Genomic DNA, 26017 nt, shown 5'->3' on the forward strand with positions numbered 1-26017 from the left:
CATGGAGGTACAGAAGCTCTGCACCCAGGTGAGCGCAGTCGTAGTCCATAAAGTTTTATTTACAGAAGGACAGAGAGCAGGCCACATTTTCCTGCAGGCTGTAATCTACTGAGCTCGTCTTCAGTCCCCGAGCAGTTGGCATACCTTCAGATGAGGGTGATAACAAAATACACATCCCTCTTTTTTACATTATAGGACTTGTAAGAGATGTGCTTGTAGTTTGTTTAAATCACCAGCAATTATCTTGGTTCTCACGAGGTAAATAACCCTTGCTGAAATGAAAAAACCTCAGGAATCTGGTCCTGGCTTCAGTAAAACAGACTCAGTATGGACAAGGCACATTTTGTATTTGCTCTTAACTAGTTCCCAGAAGTAGTAGTTTCATTGAAGGCATTTCGGGGTTGTTGGGAGGCCCATGAAATATAAATGTTCAAAACAGGAGCAGTTATCTTCCTAACACTCCGAAAGCTGGTATGACTGCACATTTCGATGATGATCCTAGAGCGTTCTGTCTTCCTGGATTTCTTTGCACCTTGCTCACCTGTTGGTGTAATTTGAGAGCAGTTACCTTACTGTTAATTAACAGTGTCTCATTGAGAATCTACAAGAGAAATTCTGATCAGTCAAGATATTAGTGGAACGTTTTATTTCTATTTTGAATATTCTCTGCCTCTGGTCCTAACAGAGTATTAAGTTCTCTAAAAGTGAAGAAAGAATTAGAAGAGCTAAAGAAAATACCTGTTGAGCTGCTAGGATAGAGGGTGTAAAAATGATTATAATTGATCCTTTTGTATTGAAATATTATTAAGATACTGTGTTTTAGAACCTGTTCAGTTTAGCAAGAATATTGATAAATAGGGATTAAAAACTTTTCACTTTTAATCACTAAAAACAATTTATATTCATGATAGACTCTAGTGGCCTGAGTCCTATGATATAAAGAATGACTAATTAATAGATTCATGTCACAAACCAACTCTGAGAATGCTATGTGGGTCCACTGTCATTCTCTTGAAATTTCAGGAGAATAAAGTCTTCAAAAATTTATCTTCAGGAAAAATTTGGCAACATGGCTTCTAAGGAAGAAAGCAAAGCACAGAAATTTTAGGCAGCTCAAGGTACTATGATTTTGTACAAAGGCTGAGAAGGAACTACAGGATAGTGATTGGAGCCAAGGTTACTTCGTGGAAAATGATACTTTATCAGATCGGTTCAGTTCAGTCGCTCGGTTGTGTCGACCCTTTGCAACCCCATGGACTGCAGCACGCCAGGCTTCCCTGTCCATCACCAGCTCCCAGAGTTCACCCAAACTCATGTCCATCGAGTCGGTGATGCCATCCAACCATCTCAGCCTCTGTTGTCCCCTTCTCCTCCTGCCTTCAATCTTTCCCAGCATCAGGGTCTTTTCCAATGAGTCGGTTCTGTGCATCAGGTGGCCAAAGTTTTGGAGTTTCAGCTTCAGCATCAGTCCTTCCGGTGATAACACTCACTATACTATACCATGATACGAAGTAGAAGGTAGATGATGTTTTGCCTCTTTAATTCATATGATTTCTATTGAAGTTGATGAAGACAGAGATTAGAGCTGGAAACAGTACAAGTGAATTTCTTAATGACAAATCTGTTTTCTCTGGGCATTTCCCTGTTTTCAGCTCCTCTTTCTTGTCTCTGTAGCTTGGAGCATGTTTGAGTTATTTTTATTTAAGTGGATTACGTAAAGGCAGGCAGTTAAACTAATGGCTAAACAAGTTTCCCCTGAAGCTAAGGTGAAAATTATTTTCCTGTGGCCTGATGCTCAAGGTCATAATTAGTAGATGTTTGATTTCTTAGAACACTTAGGAATAAAGAGGGTAGGATGAGATACGGAGGGGCAAGACTTCCTTTTGACATTTCAAACCTAGTTATCTTTTCATATATGTTCTTCCCCAGGAATATCCATAGTGTACAAACACACATGTTAACACACACACACACACACACACTTGCATCCACCATCAGCCTTGCGGTAAAAACTTGAGAGGAGAGTTTGTAACGAATAAACAAAGAACAAAATCATATCAAATGGTTGCAGGCTCCTCAATCTTAAATATCCCCAATGCTTATAACACTATGAATATTTATTTTTCTCAATATAATACTGTTTTGCATTTCTTTATTTTTAGTAGCTAATTACCTTCATAGGTTTTAAAATTCTATGTATTCAAGCTCATATATAAAGTATCTGGTCAATATGATAATAGATATATTTACATTTCATAATAGGTACCAGCAAACCTTTGAGATCCAATCAAGCATAAGGACTTTATTATTTCCCAAGACTTCATGATAGTATAATATCTATGCCACATACTCAAGGAGATTATAATCTGTTTAAGAGCTTAAAACCTATTTTTTATGTTCTGGTTCCTTATACAAGAGGTCAGATCTTTGACAATGTGGGCAGGAAACTGAGATGGTTAAGATAAAACCAGAACTCAAACCCTAGTTTTTTCTTTCCACATTGAACACAAACTTTTCCCCACACTTAGTTAAAGATTAAATTATGTGCTGTATTTATTGAAAAAATCAGCATATAAACTCACTTACTTCAAACCCATGTTGTTCAGGGTTCACATATAAGTATCTTTGCTTATATTTTCCTATGAAACATGAAATGCTTGGCTGTATGTTGCCTGGGATGGGTTTTATACTGAAAGTCATTAAGGATTAGAAGACACTATAGCACCTCCTGAAGACAGTGTTCAGTATATAAAAGTCCACCAAGTCCAGTATACTCCTGAAGGACCCAGAGAGAGAGAAACCACTGACTCCATCTTGTCCATATCATATAGAACCATAGTATGCAGGCAGTTAAATACCATATCTGGTTCTGATTCCATCTATCCAAGTATGTAATGAACCAAGAAAATGTCAAGATAGGCACCTCTGAGATGACCAGTGGGCTGCCCCGTGTGATACATGGGCCGGCATCTCCCAAACACTGCTTGCTACACTTGTGTGTTAATGATTCACAGGACAAACTACAGTTCTTGAGGTTTTGCGAAGTTCTACCTTGTAACAGCTTGTTTATCTCTGCTTACTCCAGCATATACCAAGCTTATTTCATTCTAGAAGACCTATTTCCCAGGGACATCCATTAATGTGTTGCATAGTTTTTAAGTGAAGTTTGAGAAATTCCATTTTAGATAGCCAGCATCCTACTGCCTAAGAGATAAAAGGCTGTAAGCTCAGTTCAGTTCAGTCGCTCAGTCGTGTCCGACACTTTGCAACCCCATGAACCGCAGCACGCCAGGCCTCCCTTTTTATCACCAACTCCCGGAGTTTACTCAAACTCATGTCCATCGAGTCGGTAATGCCATCCAGCCATCTCATCCTCTGACGTCCCCTTCTCCTCCTGCCCCCAATCCCTCCCAGCATCAAGGTCTTTTCCAATGAGTCAACTCTTTGCATCAGGTGGCCAAAATATTGGAGTTTCAGCTTCAGCATCAGTCCTTCCAATGAACACCCAGGACTGATCTCCTTTAGGATGGACTGGTTGGATCTCCTTGCAGTCCAAGGGACTCTCAAGAGTCTTCTCCAACACCACAGTTCAAAAGCATCAATTCTTCAGTGCTCAGCTTTCTTCACCGTCCAACTCTCACATCCATACATGACCACTGGAAAAACCATAGCCTTGACTAGATGGACCATTGTTGGCAAAGTAATGTCTCTGCTTTTTAATATGCTGTCTAGGTTGGTCATAACTTTCCTTCCAAGGAGTAAGCATCTTTTAATTTCATGGCTGCAATCACCATCTGCACTGATTTTGGAGCCCCCCAAAATAAACTCTGACACTGTTTCCACTGTTTCCCCATCAATTTCCCATGAAGTGATGGGACCAGATGCCATGATCTTAGTTTTCTGAATGTTGAGCTTTAAGCCAACTTTTTCACTCTCCTCTTTCGCTTTCATCAAGAGGCTTCTTAGTTCCTCTTCACTTTCTGCCATAAGGGTGGTGTCATTTGCATATCTGAGGTTGTTGATATTTTTCCTGTCAATCTTGCTTCCTGCTTGTGCTTCTTCCAGCCTAGTGTTTCTCATAATGTACTCTGCATATAAGTTAAATAAGCAGGGTGACAATATACAGCCTTGACGCACTCCTTTTCCTATTTGGAACCAGTCTGTTGTTCCATGTCCAATTCTAACTGTTGCTTCCTGACCTGCATATAGGTTTCTCAAGAGGCAGGTCAGGTGGTCTGGTATGTTCATCTCTTTCAGAATTTTCCACAGTTTATTGTGATCCACACTGTCAAAGGCTTTGGCATAGTCAAAAAAGCAGAAATAGATGTTTTTCTGGAACTCTCTTGCTTTTTCAATGATCCAGCAGATGTTGGCAATTTGATCTCTGATTCCTCTGCCTTTTCTAAAACCAGCTTGAACATCTGGAAGATCACAGTTCACGTATTGCTGAAGCCTGGCTTAGAGAATTTTGAGCATTACTTTACTAGCGTGTGAGATGAGTGCAATTGTGTGGTAGTTTGAGCATTTTGGGGGATTGTCTTTCTTTGGGATTGGAATGAAAACGGACCTTTTCCAGTCCTGTGGCCACTGCTGAGTTTTCCAAATTTGCTGGCATATTGAGTGCAGCACTTTCACAGCATCATCTTTCAGGATCTGAAATAGCTCAACTGGAATTCCATCACCTCTGCTAGCTCTGTTCATAGTGTTGCTTCCTAAGGCCCACTTGACTTCATATTCCAGGATGTCTGGCTCTAGGAGAGTGTGAGTGATCACACCATTGTGATTATCTGGCTTGTGAAGATCTTTCTTGTACAGTTCTTCCATGTATTCTTGCCACCTCTTCTTAATATCTCTGCTTCTGTTAGGTCCATACCATTTCTGTCCTTTATTGAGCCCATCTTTGCATGAAATGTTCCCTTGGTATCTCTAATTTTCTTGAAGAGATCTCTAGTCTTTCCCATTCTGTTGTTTTCCTCTATTTCTTTGCATTGATCGCTGAGAAAGGCTTTCTTATCTCTCCTGGCTATTCTTTGGAACTCTGCATTCAAACGGGAATATCTTTCCTTTTCTCCTTTGCTTTTCACTTCCCTTCTTTTCACAGCTATTTGTAAGGCCTCCTCAGCAACGATTTTGCCATTTTGCATTTCTTTTCCATGGGGATGGTCTTGATCCCTGTCTCCTGTACAGTGTCATGAACCTCTGTCCATAGTTCATCAGGCACTCTGTCTATCAGATCTAGTCCCTTAAATCTATTCTCACTTCCACTGTATAATCATAAGGGATTTGATTTAGGTCATACCTGAATGGTCTAGTGGTTTTCCCTACTTTCTTCAGTTTAAGTCTGAATTTGGCAATAAGGAATTCATGATCTAAGCCACAGTCAGCTCCCGGTCTTGTTTTTGCTTACTGTATAGAGCTTCTCCATCTTTGGCTGCAAAGAATATAATCAGTCTGATTTCAGTGTCGACCATCTGGTTATGTCCATGTGTAGAGTCCTCTCTTGTGTTGTTGGAAGTGGGTGTTTGCTATGACCAGTACGTTCTCTTGGCAAAACTATATTAGCCTTTGCCCTGCTTCATTCTGTACTCCAAGGCCAAATTTGCCTGTTCCTCCAGGTGTTTCTTGACTTCCTACTTTTGCATTCCATTCCCCTACAATGAAAAAAACATCTTTTTTGGGTGGTAGTTCTAGAAGGTCTTGTAGATCTTCACAGAACCGTTCAACTTTAGCTTCTTCAGCGTTACTGGTTGGGGCATAGAGATCTTCAAATACCCTGTTTGGGGAACAAATGAAATTAAGCCCTTACAAAATATGTATAGGTTGAAGAATATAAACATATTTAGATGACCAATCTCTTAAAGATCATTTTCAGAATATTAGGAATTCACAGACCATATCCTGAATCTTTTGTGTTTGACATAATGATTAGGCAAAAGATACTTGACCATTGGGTGTGGTACCAGTTAAACCATATGTTTCTGTGTGAACTGAAAAACAGGTGTCTCCCCCCCAGATGCATTCTAAATGCTTCATTCAAAATAACCCAAAACATACTTAATGTTTTCAACGGTTATGGAAACAGGGAACTACAGTAGAAAAACATATACTATACTGTTTATATTAATTAACCCTTTGTATATAGAATGAATTAAAAGTTCTTCCAAAAAAATATTGTCATGGATTCAAAGTACTTAAAACTTAAGTAATTTCTAGGATAATTCTTACAGAACAAAATCAACACAGTAATCCAAAGTGCTTGAGTGCTAAGCTGCTTCATCTGTGTCTGATTCTTTGCGACCCTAGGGACTGTAGCCCTCCAGACTCTTCTGCCTATGGGATTCTTCAGGCAAGACTATGGGAGTGGGTTGCTGTGCCCTTCTCCAGGGGATCTTCTCAACCCAGGGCTCAAACCCATGTCTCTTATGTCTCCTGCACTGGCAGGCAATTTCTTTACCACTTGTGCCACCTGGGAAGCCCAGTTCAAAATAATAAGCATCAATAAAGATTTGAGGTCCCTTGTTTTTCAGATTTGTTCTGCATGTGACATATAATTTTAATTTAGTATTAGCTTAAATAGTTCTCAAAGAACATCTTCCCTTCCAACCATAAAGAATGTAAAGTGTTTTAGTAGAGGTAGCATGACAAGTGAAAGTCGCTCAGTCATGTCCAGCTCTTTGTGACCTCATGGACTGTAGCCTGCCAGGCTCCTCTGTCCATGAAATTCTGTAAGCCAGAATACTGGACTGGGTAGCCATTCCCTTCGCCAAGGGATCTTCCTAACCCAGGGATCAAACCCAGGTGTCCCGCATTGCAGGAAGTCCCATAATTAATAATAAGAAATGCACATGTTCTGGGAGCCAGAAAGAATATGTTAAGTTTCTGAGTTGTTATTTTATTTTATTTTTCGCATCAAAGAAAATGTTCATCCCAAAAAGAGGGTGAATTTTTGTGATATAGCTCCAAATTTTTTTTTCATCTTTTATCGTCTATCAATTTCTTTCCAGGCAGACAAATTTCAGTTGTTTTATGTGAGATCAAACTACAAAACCAAATACAAGTATAAACCTATAAAATCCTTTAGTTGTACTCAGATGATACATAATTTTAGAAGTTCTGTCAAAATCAACAGTTTCCCAGCGACCTTCATGTATAAACTTTTGTCAGCATTGACAAAGGTTTGCCTTAATCTACAAGGTCGCCTTTCTGTATCAAGGTGAATTTTGATAAACAAACTTGCTGAGCAAATTTGATCCAAATAGTTTTCGGTCTTTTTGTCATCTCTTTTTGAAAGAATATTTTCAAAAGCAGTTCTTTTTTTCTACAAATCATAGTTTGTATGATATGATAGTATGTATGATATCACTGAAATCATAGTTTGAAAGATATGAGAGCTTTTTAAGAGAAGTTTTCTCCTATACACAAATAGTAATTTCGGAGCAGGAATATTACTATAATCTGGCAGTGGATGTCAGGAGGCATAATAATAAGTAGGCACATACTTAAGGAAATATGCTTATTTGGAGATTTTAAAACATTGTAGGTTAAATTATTCGATATTTTAAGTTGTGATAGAGAATGTGTGCATAGTTTAGTATCTTCCAGAAAATTAATCTTGATATTGCAGTTATGCTTGAAAAATATTACAGAAAATTTCAAATGCCATTAATTTCATGGTAGTTCTTCAGCTCCGCAAGGGAATACAGGATACCATTTAAAAATAATCTTTGGAAATTTTGCAACGGCATTTGAAAAAATACTTAACTGCAAAATTATTTGCTATATTGATAGCTCAGAATAACAAATGAAATTTTCATTTTTATATACTTATTGTTATGCCTACTGACATTGAATATAGTCAGAAGGACCACGAGGGAATTTTTAAAGCTGTCCACACTATTTTGCATGCCCTCCTGTTCTCCTATGGACAAACAAAGTCAACTGAGATCTGCAGAAGTCCTAAGAAGAAAGGAAAATAACATGGACATTTGGTGATGGGGAGAAACTAACTGGAACACAGTGAGAGATGCCGGATATTGAATATCTGAGGAAGGAAATATATTTTGGCATTCTTTCATGGAATTTCTCCGTTTTAATTGTCTAAGACTGATGAGTGGACTATTATTATTTCCTATGACCAGATTGAAGCAATAGAGAGATGGAAAGACTGTGCCACATGCCCTTTAAAAACTCTCTACCTTTATGGTGAAATTACTAAATGATACTTGTTAGTATACCATATGACTGAAAGTGTCATGCAGCTGAGTTGTTAAATCATGCCATGTCCACCACATAAACACAATTCTCTTGACGTATGAATGTAAGTAACAGACAGTCCTTAGAGTAGCAACTTCGAGCTCTTGGGGCAAGTGAGTAGATTTTCCTGGTGAGAGTCTTCCTTGCAAACCTTTAGTACTACTGCAGGGGTCTGGTTCCATTCCTGGCTGGGGAAACTAAGATTCTGCAAGCTGTGTGGTCAAAAAAAAAAAAAGACTGCAGTTTGAAGGGAAACAGTAGCAGTCTGATTTGAACAGCTCCATTCTGTCTGTTTTTACTGATCTGTTCTGTCAATTCCTTATAGGCTTACTAAGATGTTTTGTTGAAATCTGAGAAGATTAGCAGAGTATTAGATAAATGCTTCCTACTTAATAGGCAATAAAAATGGTCAATTATAACAAAGTTTTCAAGATTTGATAGAAGCCCAGAATACTTCATAAAGATGGGAGTTACTTGTCAAAGTGATCATTTGTAATTAGATCCCAGAGACAACTCCTGTCTCTTAGGGAAAAATAGCTGCACTGCATATGGAGATTTAAAGTATGCTCTAATGTTTTGTTGTTTGCAGAAATCTAATTCCCTGTAAGGATTAAATCAGATAATATTTAGCATTTCAAATATTTTAAAGAGCATGCTCAGTGGACATAGATACTGTTAATTAGAAACATTTCTTTAATGAGAAAAATAAGACTGTGTGTTTAGAAGAATGTATTAGAAGATTTGTTTCATTTATTATTTTATTTGAGGTGAAATAAAATCTTTGAAAGTTCAAACCAACAAACTATATTAACTTTGCTTGTAATACATGCTCATCTGTTTATGATACTAAATCATACTTGATTTTATTTAAGAGAGTGTAATTTTCCAATTTAATTATCCTAAAAGAAGTTACACATTTAATTTAATACTGTTGTTAAATGAAATAAAAATGTAATTCTTCTTAATTATTATTTCCCCTCAATATACAAGAAATTAACTTACATACTTCTAACAGCACATCTTCAGTGTAACAAATTATTAGAAAGCTATAGTTTATACATCTTTTAAATGCAAGGGAAATAGCATAGGTTATGAATCCTATAGTGAATTGACTATATTAAAGCAGCTTTCAAATAAAACCAATTTATTTCCTAGGAATGGTTTTGAAAAAGAAAAAATTCAACTTTGGGGTTCAAATCCCTGTTCACCATGAGGGATATGATTGTAGTTGTGATCTTGGTTTTTGACGGCAGGCGTGAGCAGTGCATTTACTCCGGGGCTATGAGTGATGTCCAGAAGTGCCACCTTTGGATTCAGGGCAGACCCAGGTGTAGGAGACCAGGCCTGTTGGTGAGATGTTGACTAGCTTTGCTTCAGTGCTCTGTGATTCCCACAGCATGTGAGGGCTTCCTGAAGGACCACTGCTGTGACCCTTTTGTTTGATGTGCGGTCTCTGCCACACAGACTGGCTATAGGAAGGATGCTCTGTGCTGTATTCACTCTCAAACAGCAGGGCGATTGTTCTGAGAGGACCTCAATTTGCTACTATATTTTTATGCCAAAACCTAAAGGGATATTTCTAATGGGAATTGTCTAACAATCTGAAGCTTCTATTTATCCTGCTGTGTTTACATGTTTATATCTGTGTGTTGGAGAACTGATTGCTGATTTTAAACCTGGCAGTATTACATAAACGAACAGCTAATAGTTTTTATGGTCCCCAAGCATGAACTCTGGTTATCAACATTAAGTATCTATTCTTTGGGACAGTCTTCATATTTCCATGGCAATGATCCTATAATTTAAAGTGGATACGAATCCTTTCACTCCAAACCAATGCTTCCCAAACTTCAGTTATTTCACATGTCACGTTCATATTTTTTCCATGTATGTATGTAACACATACATAATTTTTAATGTATTAAAAATGTGATGGTGACATGTAAAGTGTGTTTTATGTCTATCAGATATTCTAATAGATGCTTTACATGCAATATCATGAGTGCTGTACCAGCCCAGTAGTGTAACTGCTAATAGTCTCTTTTTATAAATAAAAAGTGAAGCAACATATTGACTTTGCTTGGCAATAAGCAATAGAGCTAGAATAGAGAGTCAGGTGATGTAACGTTTTGTCTTTATGTAGTGAATCTCTTTATCTCTAATAATTTTTTTTTTTTTGCTTTAAGTTGATTTTGTCTTACATGAGAAGTTTTAAAACCAATGTTCAGTCTAACTTTTCACAGCCTTACTTTTAAACTTTCTGTTCAAGGTTAGAAGTTACATATGAGTTATATCTCTTATAACCAGCATAGAGCTGGATTTAGATTTTTTTCCTTCTAGCTTGACAATCTATTATTTAACTGATTACCTAATTCTTTTACATTTATTTTTATTTCTTATGTATTTGGAATTCTTTCTACTATCTTATTTAATACTTTCAGCTGTTATTATCTTATTTTTTCTCTTTCCTGATTGGTTATGAATTGAATTATTTTCATTTCATTCTCCACTATTATGGAAATTATATTATTTCTATGATTTTAGTGCCTAATTTTGTGCTTCAAGTATATATATTTCATTAAGCAATAAATCTAAAAGTTAATAATTATTTCTGCTGCCCCCAGCGGGGGGGGGGTGTGTGGAGAATGAATGTAGTACACTTTAGCTCTGTTACCATCCCTCCACCATTTACATATTTTATGTCTAGTGTTTTAATTATATGTTGTTTTCTTTCTTCCATTACTGGATGTGGTTTTTTTAAATGCCTTAGAATGGCCCATGTTTTTTCTAGTTTCTCTGCTAACCATTTTTTGATGCATTGTAGATCTTCCCTTGTGGGAGCATTCTCTGTCTTCCTGAAATGTATACAATTATATTACATTTTATTAAGCAAATTAGTGGCACCAGTGAAGGTCCCATAGGGCTTAGACAAAACCCACATTTTTCCTTTTTCTTCAGTGGTCTTGACTCATGCCGGGGTTTCACTTCTAACTCTGCCCCTGACCCTGGACTCAAGTATCTAAATTTCTCATCTGCAAAACTTCCCAAGACATTCATATTTACTTAACAACCTGTTTTCAGGACCTCTTGATCTTTGGGCCACAGAATTTCTCCTCCTTTCTTAGAAACTTGGGTTTGTATTTAGTATTTGTAATTTTCCCATCACTTCTGGGTATTGGGGAGGGAAAGGATTTTTTCAGAATGTATCATCTACTACTTTGCTAGAAATAGAAGCTCCTATTTAAATGTGCTCAGTCAGTCAGTCAGTTTAGTCACTCAGTCGTGTCTGACTCTTTGCAACCCCATGAATCGCAGCATGCCAGGCCTCCCTGTCCATCACAAACTCCCGGAGTTCACTCAAACCCATGTCCATTGAGTCAGTGATGCCATTCAGACATCTCATCCTCTGTCGTCCCCTTCTCCTCCTGCCCTCAATCCCTCCCAGCATCAGGGTCTTTTCCAAGGTACTATTTCCTTAAATTTTTTAAAGGTTTACTCACTTAAAAGGATACTGTTTAAAACAAAAGAAATAAATAATTGTAGCAAAAAGCACTATGGCCCTAAGGACCTTGTCCCAAGGCAGAGGGCGAATGCCAGGGCAGGGAAAAGAGAATTGAGTCTTGAACTGGCAGTGAGAATCTAAGGCACAGGAAGACAAAATGCTGGGATGGGGAGAGGAAGAGGGAGCTGAGGACCAGGAGATAAGGAAAGGGAGGGTGGGCGGGAGAGAGGAAGGAGGAGGGAGAGGGAAGGACAGAGGGAAAGAGGGAGGTCCAGAGGAGAAGGGCCCTTGGATGGTGAGGAGACACGGAAACCAGGGAGAGAAATGTGAGCTGGGGTAAAAGGTAGATTACGGTCCAGGTGCAGGGAGAGACTCTGAGGATGTCTGAATTTAAGGGATGGAGCCTGAGTGAGCCATATGTTAAGGGAGCCTTGTCATCCTGAAATAAAGAGGCCATTAGAGGTTGCTTTGGACTCAGATGCCGGTCTTTGGTCAGCTGTAGTTGAGGTGACAGGACAGCCCAGCATGTGAAGCTGGGCCTGCCGGACACATGGGGCCCCTGTATTCACCTGGGGAGCAGAACCAGTGCAGGATGCAGAGAAGCAAGCAAACAAACAAAGCAAAATGACAACAAAAACCTTAACCTTTAACATCCCATCTGTTCAGTTCAGTCGCTCAGTCGTGTCCGACTCTTTGTGACCCCATGAACCGCAGCACACCAGGCCTCCCTGTTTATCACCAACTCCCAGAGTTTAGTCAAACCCATGTCCATCGAGTCAGTGATGCCATCCAACCATCTCATCCTCTAACGTCCCCTTCTCCTCCCGCCTTCAGTCTTTCCCAGCATCAGGGTTTTTTCAAATGAGTCAGTGCTTGGAATCAGGTGGCCAAAGTATTGGAGTTTCAGCTTCAGCATCAGTCCTTCCAATGAACACCCAGGACTGATCTCCTTCAGGATAGACTGGATGGATCTCCTTGCAGTCCAAGGGACTCTCAAGAGTCTTCTCCAACACCACAGTTCAAAAGCATCAATTCTTCAGTGCTCACCTTTCTTTATAGTCCAACTCTCACATCCATACATGACTGCTGGAAAAACCATAGCCTTGACTAGATGGACCTTTGTTGGCAAAGTAATGTCTCTGGTTTTTAATATGCTGTCTATGTTGGTCATAGGTTTTCTTCCCAGGAGCAAGCGTCTTTTAATTTCATGGCTGCAGTCACCATCTGCAGTGATTTTGGAGCCCAGAAAATAAAGTCTGTCACTGTTTCCACTGTTTCCCCATCTATTTGCCACGGCATTAACATCCCATAGATTGATATAAAATCATTTCACTATACCTGAGAAGAACAATCACTGCATCACAGTAACTGGAATTCTATGGATAGTATATTACTGAGGCTTGTAATGATAATACTGGGAGCTACTGTTTATTTACAATTGAGCATAATTTTAGGCAAAGGTGATTTGCTGTCATCCAACAAGGTAGACGTTTCTCTTTATTTTAGAATGAGAAAATGTGATATCTGAGATTTGAAGAACTTATGCAGGGCCATGAACAGCAAGTAATGATACTGTCATTAGAATGTAGGTCTTTCCTTAAAAAAAAAAAAAAAAAGAATCTAGGTCTTTCTTATCTTAAGGCTTATAGGCTTGCTGTCGTTATTTTTCTTTTTTACTCTGCACACCTACTTTTAAAAACTATTGAAGGTTTTAAGGGCATAAATAGAAAGAAAAAGTAAATTCAGTGCTAACATGACTTCAGTGATGAGACCGGTGAAGCGCGGAATGTATTTAGAAAGTTTCCCACCCCACAGCCATAGGGACGGGCCAGAAATCTGACAAACTTTGGAGCTTTGCATCTTGAGGTTTCTGTACAATAATCCCTCTTCCTGTCTGAGGTCCCCCACACTGCAGTGAGTGAGGCTGAGAAACCCCAGATGGAGGTGTGTGAGTTTGTACAGGTGTCCACTTATCTCTGTACAAAGTGTGTGTGGAAAGTGTTAGTCGCTCAGTCGTGTCTGACTCTGCGACCCCATGGACTGTAGCCCATCAGACTCCTCTGTTCAAGGGATTTTCCAGGCAAGGATACTGGAGTGGGTTGCCATTTCCTTCTCCACAGCATCTTCCCAACCCAGGGATCGAACCTTAGTCTCATGCATTGCAGGCAGATTCTTTACCACTTAGCCACCAGGGAAGCCTAGAGTTGTCTCTGTAGGTTCCAGGAAATACTGAAGTGAGCTTCTTCCCCAAGCCCCTGACTCGCATGAGAGAGCACCCCCCCCCCCCCAGTCTTCACCCAGACTGCATTCTGTCCAGAGCAGAGCTAATCGTGGCTGCCTGGCTCTCTGTCAGGGATATCCTTTGGGACCCTGGACGGATACCTGTAGACAGCCACCAAGATCCTTGGCCTGAAGTCCAGAGTTGAGGTCTGGAGAAAACTTGCAGGAAATGGGGACAGAAAACTGATGGGGATTGCAGGTCCTCTAGATCTTGTACTTCTGTGGTCAGACTAGACCTATATAAAGAGGTGTTAAGTTTGACGACTGAAAGTGAGTGTGAGGAGGAGGCCTTACCTAGATTGAAGAATTCTCTGAAAGAGTGTGCTTTACCGAGCTTAAGGAATATCACTCTTGTGGGCAGAGTTCTCCACCGTCTGTAGCTGCCGCTGGCCTCCTGCATCTTCGTTGTTGCTCCCTTTAGAGTGGGACTGGGTTCATGGACCCTCCAATGTCAGGCTCTAGTCAGAGTGGATGGAAACGTGTGCATAAAACCTACCAGGTCATTAGGAAGCCAGGATTCTGAAGGGAACAGAGATCAGCCGTTATGGATCAAATCATTGCAGAAAGATTCATCCTTACTTCCAAAGGATGAATTATTTCAAGTATTATTTCCTTATTAAACTTTTAACTAAATCTGCTCCAAATGTTTCTGTGTCTGTGCATTTTGATTTTATTCTTGATTTTATTTTATCAAAACATAGATAGGATATAGCTATAAGAAACTCTTAATATTTACATTTACTTTAGTGATATAAAATGAATGCACAATATCTAATTTTAGTGTTATTTGCCATATATTAAATGATATTATTTAATAATATTAAATAGTAAAAAGTATTTAGTTGTACTCTCACGCTTATAATGTTAGTTTATAGTTACTTTGAGTATCAGTTACTTATCTATGGTTTTATCTAATGTAATTTCCTAGTTCCAGAAAGTGGTCAGGTTTGCATCTCGGGTATGAAAAGGACATTTGGAAACATAGCAAGAGCATGTGTGAGGAAGTTGAGGGACTCAGAAGGGTGTGAGAAAGGGGAAGTAAGATGGTTATTTAGCAGGAACTAAAGTACTAATGGGTTTCCCAGGGGGCAGTAATGCTAAGGAACCTGCCTGCCAATGCCAGAGACTTAAGAGACTCGGCTTGGATCCCTGGGTCAGGAAGAGCCCCTGGAGGAGGGCATGGCAACCCACTCCAGTGTTCTGGCCTGGAAAATCCCGTGGACAGAGGAGCCTGGCGGGCTATAGTCCATAAGGTCACAAAGAGGCACACATGACTGGTGCAACTTGGCACACAGTATCTATAAATAGATAATATATGTAGAGTAAATAAAGATCCGAAAGTGCATGCAGACACTACCTACTGTTTATCTATTTATCTCTATTTTCTATCTGTCTATCTACCTGTCATCTATCTATCATCTATCTCTCTAGTATCTGTCTATATCTATCTATCTATCTATAGGTCTGTCTATCTATCTACCTATCATTGTCTCTCTATCTGTCATTATCTCTCTAGCATCTATCTATATGTATCTATCTATTTATTGGCCTATCTATCTATCTGTCTATATCTGCTTTGATTCTGTCACTAACCAGTGTTGAGAACTTCACCAAGTACACTGCTTCTGTAGAGCTGAATTTACTTTTCTGTTTAGCCATTCGTTCATTCACTCATTCATCCCTTACCAGTCATTTATTGAGTGCCTATTTTATGGAGGTACCATACTTGATGCCAATTATATGGTGCAAAGCAAAACCAACTCTACTGCACACAAACGTCAAGAATTAAGTGAGTTACTTTGTCTTTTAAAAGTTATCCTTACATCTCTCACAGGTCAGATGCCTACATAAGGTATGACACAACACCTTTCAAAATCTGTATTTTGATTATTAATATTTAACTTTTCCACTTGACTGGGCTTTATGATGAACTGAATGAATGTGTGTTGGCTTGGGGAAGTCCAGTTTCATTAGTGTGGAAATTTTCAGAGTCATGCCCCTGGACTGTTGGCATTCTAATGAACATTAACTGTCTGCAAACTGCCACATACAGGTTTGAAACAGGAATATTAAAGGATAAGAAGAGGAGACTCAGATAGCAGAGCTCTGAGCTTTACCCTTCCATTAGAGCAGTTATACTAGGATTTGTTTTATTAATTCAAGACTTATGAAATATATCATTAAATATAAAGAGGAAGTAACACTGCCTTAAAAGCATATTTTAAACCAAATGTGGCACAGTAATTTCTACTGCTATGATTTGCAGGAAAAAATGAAAATATGAGATTCAGTTCTAATTCTTTAGCTATTAAGTATTTTTAATTCAGATAATATCATAATTTGGCCAATGGTGTGTCTATTATGTTGCAAGTCCTTGGTATAGTACGTTAGGAAAAAATTCTATTTTGAAGAAAAAGGAAACTTGCAGACTCCTAGGTCTATGTTGAGATTAGATGTTCTTTTTTCCTACTGCATATTTTATTTATGAATCATACACTTGGTGTATGAAGTTAAAGAAGTACTTGGGATTGCTTTTTAGCACAATAGCTTTACACAGTATGATATAAACTATATAAAATAATATATTTTGTTTTCAAATTCATTGCTTTAGCATACATAGTTAACAGATTTCATACTACTCTTGGTAACTTAAATTTAAAACAATATGGTAAAAATTTTAAAGGCTTTTTTTTTTACTTTATCATTTTTTAAAAAAATAATCACTTAGAGCTACATTTCTTTACTCATTTTTAACTATGATTACCTTGATTTCAACCAGGACATCTTAAAGCATAGACACAATAATGAAATTGGTATAATCAGTACTCACTGACTGAATACAGAGCACAGACCCAGTTTAGTGACTCAAAACCCTAGGCCTTGAAGGATTCTCAAAAGGCCTTATGCACTAGCTTCCTGTAATTAGTGGAAATGTTTTCTAAGTTATTTGCATCATCCAAAGTAATTGGTGACCTTTGTTCCTTTGTAAACTAAGACAGCAGTTATGTCAAGGAATCCCTTGTGTGTCCATCTTCAGCTTTCTGACTTTATCATTTTGTGACTCATTTATACTATTTTATGGTTCATACATGATCTGAGAAGGTATTTACTTTTTTATATTTTTTACTTTAGTTTGATTTGCTATGTTTCAGGTATACAGCAATGTGATTCAGTTACATTGTGTGTGTGTGTGTGTGTGTACACACATGTATGTATATGGGGGAATGGTTTCCATGTGGCACTTGTGGTAAAGAACCCACCTGCCAAAGCAGGAGACATCAGAGACATGGGTTTGATCCCTGGGTCTGGAAGATCTCCTAGAGGAGGGCATGGCAACCCACTCCAGTATTCTTGCCTGGAGAATGCCATGGACAGAGGAGCCTGGAGGGCTACAGTCCATAGGGTCACAAAGAGCATATATATGTGAGTGTGTGTTTGTGTGTGTGTATATATACTCTTTTTTAGATTCATTTCCATTATAGGTTATTATGAGATACTGAATATAGATCCCTTTGCTATATAGTTGATCCTTGTTGTTTATCTATTATATATATAGATAATATATAATATATAGATATATATAGATAATATATTTCTATATAATAATAGATAATATATATATACTTTTATATATATATAGTGTGTGTGTGTTTGTTAATCCAGACTCACACTTTACCCCTTCCTTACCCACTTTCCACTTTGGTAACATAAGTTTTCCTATGTCTGTGAGTCTGCTTTATTTTGTACATAAGGTCATTTGTACCACTTATTGGATTCTACATGTAAATGATATCACATAATATTTGTCTTTCTCTGACTTACTTCACTTCAAATGATCGTTTCTACTTGCAGCCATATTGCTAAAATTGGCAATATTTCATTTTTTATGATTGAGTGATATTCCATTGTATATATGTACCACATTTTCTTTATCCATTCATCTGTGGATGGGCACCTAGGTTGCTTCCATGTCTTGGCTATTGGAATTAGTGCTGCAAGGAACACTGAAGTGCCCGTATTGTTTTGAATCATGGTTTCCTCTGGCATGGGATTGGTAGATCATATGAAGTTCTCTTTTTCATTGTTTGAGCAACAACCATACTGTTCTCCATAGTGGCTGCATTCCCACCAACAATGTGGGAAGGTTCCCTTTTATTTTCTAATGTTTCAGTATTTAATGAATATTGCACACACAGCAGCTCTTGTTGAACAGTGTGTGTGTGTGTGTGTACACAGACACATATATATTTGATTGAATTTATGATAGACTGGAAATGCATGTGTATATAGTTAGTTCATCATTTGTAATCACTAAGGTCCTTAAATGTTTCTTAGAATAAATAATAAACAAATGATTGATTTATTTAGTATTTGAACAGAGTAAGTATATTCTTTCTACCTCATTAACCACCTAGTTCCCAAATCAGAAAGTTGGAAGCTGCCCTAGTTTTAACTCCTCCCAGTCCTCTTTCTAACACTTTGTTTCTCAATCTTTGTAGCATTATCAGCCCCCACTGGATGTTCTTTCCTTAAAGACCTCCCCACATGACATTTTAACCTCACAGGTACTCTGTTTGACTTGATACACTGTGGCCTCTTGGAGGACCCAACCAGGGTGTTATCTGAGATCTTTTCATTCCTCCCACCTCCAGGAACCAGTGACTACCTTTGGGAGACTTATTCGCTCTAGTAGAGAACTTGTGTTCAAGTCAGTCATCGATTAATACAATCGATTTTACTTCCTAAATAGAACTCATGATCACAGACTGCAGATTGAAGAGAATAGATACTTTTATTCATCTCTAATTGCCAACTGAAAGCTACCCAAATTTTTAAGAAAAAGATAAACTTTTATCTACTATGAAACTAGGAGACAACAGCATCCTTAAATTATAGACTATAGAAAACACCTTTTACATTCAGCGAAATCTGTACTAACAGGAGGAGAAATACCAAGAGTAGATGCTGACTTATTCAGCTACTGAATAATGTAGAGTTCTCTGAATGGGGCAGCCTTAAAAGCCCAATGAAAATGTGCATCTCAGATCTGTGGGAACTAGAGAACTTCTAGACCTGGGACATCCTGAAGCAGTGTTTCAAACCTCAGAGGAGCAGCTGACATCTGCTCAGAGGAGAAGCCTTGCTGGTCTGCCAGGCTATGTATCACCTGTAGCCTGTCAGGGAACTGTAAATAGAGGCAATTTGTAAAACACCACTCAGTGTAGTTTGCAAAGAAATGAATCGCTGCAGCCCTATAACACATACCTCTTCATTACTCACCATGTGGAGATTTTGACACCGCCACTGGCCCAGATGACTCTAAACTTGTTCGAAAGTAAGGAGTGAGATGGCATAGCCTTTCCAGTTGCAGGTGTGACAGAGTAGCTGGTATCAGATGGATCATCCCACCTACAAAGCTACGAAAACTAAACCAAAACAGATGAACAGATTTAAAAAAGCTATTTGACAACACTTGTAAGCAATATAGCAGGCAACGAAATTGGAGGGGCTGCAACCCTTGAAAGAAGAGAAGGACACAGAGCGGTCCCGCGTGGACCCCTTTCCTCTGGAGGGACTTTGCAGTCCGGTGACACAGACATTGGATCAAAGCAAAGAGCAGCATCTTCCCGGGGTGAGGAGAGATGTCACAGCTCGGGAACTGACAGAGGAGTTGGAAGCTGAGTGAATGGGCCCACAGTTGGTGACAGATCTCCCTAATCTGTTGACTGCTGAGCTCTGCATGCACAGAAATTAGCCGAGAAATTAACCAAACAACAGCAGCTGGAGGATGAACTTCTGAGCAAACTTTTCAGCAGCTGTCAGGGGCTGGGAGACCCAGGCCCACTTCGAGTGCGTGGAAACACGTTGGTGTCCTGGACAAATTCCAGGAGGGCCAAACTCTGGGACTAGCATCACACTCTCAAGTAATGGCAGAGTTTTAAGCCCAGCTCTGAACAGGAGCAGGATTTATTCTCTCTGCCAATCAAAAACAATTTCACTCCTGTTTGAGGAAAATAATATCATCCAAAGCCTCTGTAGGTTTTCACCCACAATGTCTGGCATCTAATTTAAATTAATGAAGAAAAGGACCAACCAACTAACAATAAAAGCTAACAATAGCGTTATCAAAAGAGGACTTAAAAATATCCATGATCAGTATGTTATAGAGACAAAGGGGGAGGAATGCTTTCAGCAAAGACTTGGAATCCATTTTTACAAATTGCATGATAATTTTAAAACTAAAAAATACCCTCCTGCAAAAAAACCCTAACAGTACATTTAATAGATGGGTTTGATGGCATATTAGAGACAGCAGTACTGAGAGTTAGTGACCAGGTCTGTGGAATGTACATATATTGACACGAGAGAAAAGAGAAGTTGAAGAAGAACAGGTCAGATGTGGAACAAGATGGAAAGGTGGCCTGAGAGTGTAACCAAGTCCCAGGAGGAGAGGAAGTGGCAGAAACAAGACTTGAATCCTGAAGGGCTGGCCGAGAACTTTGCAACATTACGTTATAAATCCAACAGCCTTTCATATTCTCAAGGTGGAAAGAAAAGCAAACCTAGCAATATCATGATCTGTGTACTGAGAACTAAAGAAAACAACTTTTCTTAAACTAATCCTAGGGAGGGGAAAAAGAGATTGTTTTCAGGAAAGAAACAGTGAGACTTTGGCTGGAATTTCAGCAGATGTTATCAAAGCCCCAAACCCATGGAATGACTGAAAGGAAGAATGCTAGAGGAAAAAAGAAAAACATCAGACCTACTGTTTATGCTTGGTACCTGTTACCCAGTGAAAATATCCTTCAGGTAGTGCAACAATGAATGGATGAAATATCTTAAGAATTCATCACCAGCCAACCTACTCTTCATGTGGAAGGAAAAAGTCCCCCATAGGGAGTAAACTGGAGGAAGAAATAGGGAACTCATGGAAGGGGTAGTAAGAATAACAGTAACAACATATGGGGGAAAGTTAGCAATAACAGTAACACCAACACCACTAACAAATCAGTTGTGTTTTTATGTGCCAGCAACAAACATTAGGACATGAAATTTATAAAATACATCAATACAGTGTAATTAAAAACATGAAATACCTAAGAATAATTCTAAGTAGGTAAGCTAATTAGAAATAAACTAAATGAGTAGGAATAGATCAATAATATGTAAGTCCTCAATACAAAGAGTATTTATAGGCTCATAGATAAATTCAGTTGTGTGTGAGTGAAATTCAATAAGAATTACACAGACACAGCTACTTCAGAAGGTCTGGCTATTTGAGGGATCAGATGTAAATAACAATCTAACTTGAGCACATCCCTTGTTCTAAAGTGATGCTGCTACCAAAACAGGTCCAGTAGACATGCTTAGATGGAATTTGACACCATCTTGTTATCAAGTCCCAGAATTTTAACTCCTAGAAATTATGAGCGAGATGCCTGGGGGTTTCTTGATCAGCAAATTCCTTTTGTGTTTACCACTTATGATTAACAACTTGTATATTGATCCAAACTTAAGTGTAGGACTCAAATAATTTGAGGTGACTTCTGCATATTTGAAAACATACAGTGAATGTGTATGTATTATAGCCATCTTTTCATATGCCTTAAATCACTTATCCTTTTTTGGCCTTACAGTGGAGTCATGGTAGTCGTCTACCTTCGTTTGGTGTGTTCAAGATACAGAAATTGATTATAATCATTTTTAACCTAAATTTATTATTAAGAGTGGAAATCATCTTTACATGGTATCTCATAAACTTTTCCTAAAAGTTGCCTGACTTTCTGAAAATGAGAAGCTGTATCAGGCCCATATTTTTTTTTCATTCTGTTCCAAAATTACATGCCACTCACCTTATGTTAGAATAAGGGACCAGAATCTGACAATTAAAGGTGCAGATTTGGTTGCTTATGTGATTGGTCTCTGGTATGTCTATAGGTAATGCAAAGTCTTTTTGTCTACTTTAGGGAAAGTGAGCTCACAGGATTTCGGTTTCATTTTATCAGCCTTTAAAAAAAATTCTTGACTGAAATGAGTTTCTAAATTGCCTATTACCATAATTTCATTGGTTCTATTAATACAATGCACACTGGTATGTACTATATCATATGTGAAATCCATACATATTTTACAGTTGATGGCATTTTTCTTTCTTAAAATACGTAAAATTTTATGTATCTTAATATTGAACATAATTGATTTGATTTGTTTAGTCACTAAGTTGTGTCCAACTCTTTTGTGACCCCATGGACTGCCAGACTTCACGGTCCATGGGATTTCTCAGGCAAGAACACTGGAGTGGGTTACCACTTCCTTCTCCAGGAATCTTCCTGACCATGGATCAAACCCGCATCTCTTGTATTACAGCTAGTTTCTTTACTGCTAAGCCACCAGGGAAGTCCTATTGATTTGATTCAGTGCATATAGATTATTCATTTTAACAGAAAACCCAATTCTAATCTTGCATTAATGTAATATTTGTCAGTAAATGGTTCATAGATTGTTCTTATTATATGATGAAGATTTCCATTAAATAGAGCCAGTTAGTTAAAGTTCTGTTTTTTTTTTCACTTTAGACTTACTGTTTACAACTATAATAAAGCAGAGTAAATAATTTGCTTTCCTCAAACCTTCTACAATTTAATATATTCATCCAAATTCTGGGTTTTTTTTTTACTATCCTTATTTATATTCCAGGTATTTTACTGTAAGGAATGATTTCCTTCCTTTATTTAATAAATAAAAACACATCTATTATCTTGAATATGTTGTATATTTTGTCACTTTTTTCTGGTTTAAAATGAACCATTCATACTAATTGCAACTTTTAAAAAATTAATGGAGTATAGTTACTTTATAATGTTGTAGTCATGTCTGCTGTGTAGCAGACTGAGTCAGTTCTATGTATACATATATCCCCTCTGCTTTAGCTTTCCTTCCCATTGATCAGCATTTAACCTAAGCTTCTATTTCATAGAGAAAACCTGGAGGAAGATAATTGAGCATAACAGGTCGTTTGTCATATACAAGCAATTTTGCAATCTAGCAAGTAGCAGCACCTATAATAAACATCCTACAAACAACCCAATCAAAAATGGGCAGAAGACCTAAATAGACATTCCTCCCAAGAAGACATACAGATGCCAAGAGACACATGAAAAGATGCTCAACATCACTAATTATCAGAGAAATGCAAATTAAAACGACAGTGAGGTATCCCCTCACACCAGTCAGAATGGCCGTCAGCCAAAAATCTATAAATAATAAATGTTGAAAAGGATGTGGAAAAAAGGGCAACTCTCCCACACTGTTGGTAGGAATGTTAATTGGTACAACCACATGGAGAAGAGTGTGGAAGTTCCTTAAAACCTACAAATAGAACTACCATATGACCCAGCAGTCCCGCTCTAGACATATATCTGGAGAAGACAAAAACTCTGATTCAGAAAGATACATGCACCTCTGCAGTGTTCATAGCAGCACTATTTGCGATAGCCAAGACAGGAAACAAGCTACATATCTAATGACAGAGGAATGGATAAAGAAAATATGATGTGTGTGTGTGTGTGTGTGTGTATAAAATAATATTACTCAGCCATAAAAAAGAATGAAAGCAATGCCATTGGCAATAAAATGGATGGATCTACAGACTATCATACTAAGTGAAGTCAGAGAAAGACAAATATCACTTATCAGTTTATATATGAAATTTAAAAGCACAGATGAACTTATTTATAAAACAGAAGCAAGCTAACAGACATAGAAACAAACTTGTGGTTACTGAAGGGGAAAGGGGGAGGAATAAATTCGGAGTTTGGGATTATGGTACATATAATACATTCAGCAGTTTTTAGTATATTCACAATTAGCTATGCAACCATCACCACTATGTAACTTGAGACCATTTTTATCATCTCCCAAAGAAACCCATAACCCTTGGCATATACCCCTCCCCTTGTTGTTCTAGCCCCTGGTGATCACTTATCCACATTTGTCTCTTGATTTGGCACTTAATTTAGATGGAATTATACAGTATGTGAGCTTCCCAGGTGGCGCTAGTGGTAAAGAACTTGCCTGCTAATGCAGGAGATGTAAGAGATGCTCGTTCAAACCCTGGGTTGGGAAGATCCCCTGGAGGAGGACATGGCAACCCACTGCAGCATTCTTGCCTGGAGAATCCCATGGGCAGAGGAGCCTGGTGGGGTACAGTCCATGGGGTCACACAGAGTCAGACATGACTGAAGCGACTTAGCAGGCATGCACCCAGATAGTATGTAACCTTTGGTAGCTGGCTTCTTTCATGTGGTATAATGTTTTCAACTTTGTAACATGTACCATTCTTTTTATGAGTGATAGTATTCCATGGCATGGATAAAACACGTTGTTTCCATTCATCATTTGAGAGGCATTTGGGTTGTTTTCTTTTTAAAGTGTTAGGAATAATGCTAATCTGAATGTTCCTGTGTAAGCATTTGGATATGTTTTCACTTCTCTCATGGATATATCTAAGAATGAAATTACTGAGTAGTATGACAACTCAAAGTTTAATTTAACTCTAAGTTTTATTTAACTAAACTGCCAAACTGTTTCCAAAGTGACTGCATTTTACACTGCCACCAGCTATGTGTGAGGCGCCCAGTTTCTTCAGATTCTCGTCAGCACCTGTTAGCATCGCCTTTTTGCTGTAGCTAGCCTGTGCTTGCAAAGTGGTCTCTCATCGTGGTTTTCATAAAGCTTCTTTTAAGCCAAATTTATCAAATTTGTTTGATATCTCAAACAATTCACTTTGGTTGTGGATTCAGATTCTTACATTAAAATTCTTTTGAGTCATCCATTTCTTAAAAATGGCTTTTTGTTGAAAGAGAAGCATATTCACAGTATTAGAAGTTCAGTTTCTTTTTTCCCCTGGGAATTCTTTGGTTAACTGCATTAGAACTATGTCTACATGGATCAATCAGAGCAGGAGCTCTTTTCAGTTGATATCTGTCTGCCCAGACCAGTATTCCTAAGGTACACAGAACGTGAGAGACATTTTTCGCCAATTGAAAAGACTTTTTTAAACATGCAGAGGAAACTAGTAGTTCCAGTTTTACCACTTGACATAGATGGAAATGGACACGGAAACCTAACCCCAGAATATGAAGAGCTGTTCTTTATTGTGGACAAGACATTTTCTTGAATGATGCGAACTTTTGTAGCATACTAACAGGCAGAAAAACCAGATTTTCTGTCATCTGCCACCCAGCTCTCAATACATCTCTGAGATCTTCCATTGACCCAATTTCATCCGTAGACAGACCCTCTATTTTTGCTGCCACTGGCCACAGGCAAAGCAAAAGAAGAGCCAGATTCACCAGGAAGCAGAACCAGCAGGAAACAAAACAAGGCCAGAGTTAAGAGAAAACAGAGATTGAAAGTAGTGTTCTGTTGTCTCTTGATATTAAATCCAGGAGCCAGAAAAAGGCATCACTGGGCTCAGAGCATTCATGGGGCGCCCTGCCCAGAGGTCCAGCAGATATCCACCTGGGCATTTTTACAGGATCTCCGACACTCTTGAAACATAATCCTCAAATTTAAAGCAGTTGTCAGAAAAATATATAGGAAATGTCAGAATTTTAACTCATTAGTGAGCAAACCAACAGAGTGTCAAACTGGTTCCTCAGATGATGTGCATATAGACACAGATATACAGTCATTGCGGAAAAAAGAGAATGCTGGGACATTATCCAGTTTGATTCCAACTGGATAATGTTCTCTAGCTCAATAAAACCCCATCCTTTGGAGTTATCCTCACTACAAAATAGTGATCATTTGCTCCTTATAAGTTCTTTTCAAGTTAACATCTTTTTTTGTTGTAGTTCAGTCGCCTAGTCGTGTCCGACTCTTTGCAACCCCACTTTGTAACGTTTTTACAGAGTTGTAAAATTTTGGGGCTGTAATTATTATAAGAGTAAATAATAAGTCAATAAATATTCCATTCCC

At 38.3% G+C, this 26017-nt stretch overlaps 1 protein-coding gene across 49 annotated transcripts in view; it reads left to right on the top strand.

Annotated features, from left to right (window-relative positions):
- RIMS1 (regulating synaptic membrane exocytosis 1) overlaps positions 1 to 26017 on the top strand; it is a 578197-nt gene that overhangs the window by 473151 nt on the left and 79029 nt on the right. The gene's annotated exons all lie outside the window — the stretch shown is intronic.

The sequence above is a fragment of the Cervus elaphus genome, chromosome 28 (assembly GCF_910594005.1).
Source record: "Cervus elaphus chromosome 28, mCerEla1.1, whole genome shotgun sequence".
Classification (NCBI taxonomy): Eukaryota; Metazoa; Chordata; class Mammalia; order Artiodactyla; family Cervidae; genus Cervus; species Cervus elaphus.